Source organism: Odontomachus brunneus, unplaced genomic scaffold, assembly GCF_010583005.1.
Source record: "Odontomachus brunneus isolate Ranch 3 - 2012 unplaced genomic scaffold, Obru_v1 Obru_scaffold_349, whole genome shotgun sequence".
In the NCBI taxonomy this organism is placed as follows: Eukaryota; Metazoa; Arthropoda; class Insecta; order Hymenoptera; family Formicidae; genus Odontomachus; species Odontomachus brunneus.
Window position 1 is genome coordinate 62252 of NW_022639799.1, and position 3513 is coordinate 65764.

Below are 3513 nucleotides of genomic sequence, written 5' to 3' on the forward strand. Positions count from 1 at the left end.
CTATCATGACGTCACGGAAGGTAGCGTTTTACGTCATAACTTCGCGCTACCAACGCTGTCGCTTCCGAGGTGGTGTGTCGACAGCGTTGGTAGTAGAAACCCTATAGTAAGAGTCTGGACAGTCTTGTCTTGTATTCTATTGGTGTCGACAAAATATGGCGGAACCAATAAGGTGTTCGGAAATTATATTGGATGCGCGGTATTATTCAACTAATAAGAATAGAAGAATTGATTAAAATAAGAAAACAAATTTGATTTTAACAGTTTTATTTACATAAAAATGCAATACAAAATAATATAATATTATTTAATAGTAGAATGCATCGCCATAGTTTTACTACTGAAAATTTTATTTTTTAATCGTCCTTTCTTGCAATCAATTTTTATGCGAAATCTGATAAAGCGTTTCATTATTTTGTTGAACAAATTACAACAAGTTCCCAACGCATCAAAACGTATGTTAGTCATCTTTTCTGTTAAAACTGTTACTACATTATAATTTTTATTCTTAATCCTTATAGAAATATCATACTAAGAATCATTGATAATTACTTATTTTCAGTATTAAAAATACTGGATAATAAGTAATTATCAATGATTCTTAGTATGATATTTCTATAAGGGAATATAAGGTAGATATCTTCTTATTACTTCCATCTCATAAAAGTAATTGTAAGTTGCTGTGTTAACAAAAAATAATATTTATGATCTAAAACACTTAAAATATACTAATTTCAAATATTTAATATTGGCATCAAATGTTTTTGATCCAGCTGAAGCAATACAAGTTTTACAAACTGTGGGCAACTTAGAAATTTTATGAATAATGTAACCAGCAAGAGAATATAATACATTTAAGTAAGCATTATCCATATGAATTTGTATTTTATCAACATAAGCAGGAATTATGGGAATTTCGCACAATATGTTACAATTCTTATCTTTTTGACGTTTTTTTAAGAAATTAACAAGAAGAGGACCTTCATCTTGTTCGTAATTAGTGTTTGGAACAACTTGTAAATATTGTGAAACGCTATGGATTTTTAAACATTGTTTAAACTGCAATGCATTGGACATAGAAAATTTCTTTCGTATGTTTGAAAATAAATTTTCAACACAGCCTTGTGTAAATCTTGCGCCCAATACATGTAAATATGCCCGTTCATTAATTAAATAATTTGTTAATTCTATGAAAGATGTAGTAGTGAGCATAATACCGCATTGTACGGGTTTAAATTTTCTATCTTGTCCGATTTGAATATTGCAAAACAGATCAATAACTGATTTCAAAAACTTTATACTATCATCAAATTTCTTATGTGATTTTTCTTCTGCTTCTATTCTTCCTAATGCAATTAAAGAAGTACGAGAAGTAATCATATTGAACCATTTTGATACAATTTCAATAAATAAAGCGGTTACTTTATACTCGGTTATATTACGTTCTTCTGATAATTACGTTCTTCTGATATAAATCGCAATGCACTACTAACATCTCTGTTATACAAAGCGGTTGCTTTATTAACTCTCATTTTGTTAAAATTAGTAATAGTAACAGTTTGACTATCTAATTTTGATGCTAATTTGAAATTTTCTTGTTCAGCCGCTAATTCTGCGACATGTGAACATTTAACAATACATGAAGAAAGTTCATACATTTCTACAAAATTCTGTGGCAATATTATAATTTTATTATTTACCAAAGCAGTGCGAAGGTTTTTTAAGAGATGTGGAGCAACGGCAAAGAAGAACAGTTTTCGGCTGTTATCTAGCGAATGTGGCACTGAGTTTTTAATTTTGGAAAATTTGCTTGTAGATATATTTTCGAAAGCTTTCCACATAGCCTGATTTATTCCTCCCATGTCAGATGTGATGCTATGAATTTTAAGATCTACATTTTCAGCTTTTTCAATTATTTTAAGAATAATTTCTTTTAAAATTGCACCATTAAATCCGTCAGGAGTGTAATAGTAGGCTACAATTTGTTTCCACCGTGTAAATATACCGCAAATCATGCATACCAAACTATGCGTAGCATAAGGCATTTTTCCTAAAAATGTATATGCAAACATGCAAATAAACAAATTAAAGTGATAAGCAATGTGGAAATCGCACATTTAAAAACATGTAATGTGTAATATGTAAAATATTTCGATTTAGGATTTACCAAATTTATCAAGAATTGTAGCATATCCAATAGTGTGATTGGTACAGGGATCTATTCGTTCACCTGGTATTAAACTCATCTCATCAAGACAAATCATTGAATCTTTATGTCGTTCATCTGGAAAGCTTGATACCTTTTCCCTTAACAATTCAAAAACATCGTCACAAATTCCATCTTTAAAAGTAATGCATTCCATGCGTCTGCGCAGAGTACGAGTTGAAGGTAAAGGAAAAGATTGATGTAATAATTCCCTATATCCATTGTCCCCACATGCATGTTTGAGCCGTAATGCCTTTTTAATTGTTTCATCTGTCCACTTATATATATGACGTCCTTCATATTTAGCTTTAAGATATTTTATCTGATCTTTATGAAATATTTTATGCGACAAATCTGCTGAAGAAAATCTCGGTCCAGTATGTACCTTAGTAGAATTTTTTGAATGTCGTAAACGCTTCAGAAGAATTTTGTTTTTCCACAAATTTTTACGGATAATGGTATCTGCTCTCTCTAGTTTTTTGTTTGTTTCATCTAATTTCCTTTTTAATTCTTCTACAGTGTTATTATAACTTGTCATAATATCATTATCATTTTTTTGTAATCTTTTTGCATCATGAACTATATTAGTATTCATGCTTGTGAAAAGTTGTTTTGATGAAGCTGTAGAAGGAATGTCAACATCATTTGAGAGAACCTCAAGAACATCATTTGAAGAAACCTCAAGAATATTATTTGTGGTTTGTGCTGTATCATCGTCATAAATCTATAAAAATTGAAACTTTTACAATTTTCTACTTTAAACCTTTGTTTAAAAATTTACTTTACAATGGCCCTATTAAAACCTATAGTTAAAACCGATACATACATGTACATTTCTTTCTACTGGAATGTCTTTATTTTTAGGAGGATAAAAAATTGTTGGAATGGCATTGGCTTTTAATTTTTTTTCCATCCACTTGTGCTTTTTCCCACATTTCTGCAGAAAAATGGATCTGCAAAAATTATTCAAGATTATTGTTATATTTCTATTTTTAATCATACAAATTATTACTTACTTCGCATACAAATGAGTTTTTAGTTGGTTGCCACTTTGAGGATTGATGGATATTGCCATTGTACATATTGATATTTTCGATCCATATCGCTTTCCGATTCATATTTGATGGAAAACTTTTCATCGAAAAACCTTTCTCCGTACTACTAAAACAATTAGATACGCAGCAGCCAGGCATTTTCTACAAAATTGTATGCAACTTGTAAATATAAAATACAGTATTAAAGATTAGGAATTGATTTTTATAACAGCATGCATTTATAATACTTTTTTTCTATATATTTTACTTCAT

General features: G+C 29.6%; 1 pseudogene; it reads right to left on the reverse strand.

Moving 5' to 3' along the window:
• Nucleotides 1-1433: 1433 nt before the first annotated feature.
• On the reverse strand, nucleotides 1434-3415 carry LOC116853530 (annotated as a pseudogene).
• Between the last annotated feature and the right edge of the window lie 98 nt (nucleotides 3416-3513).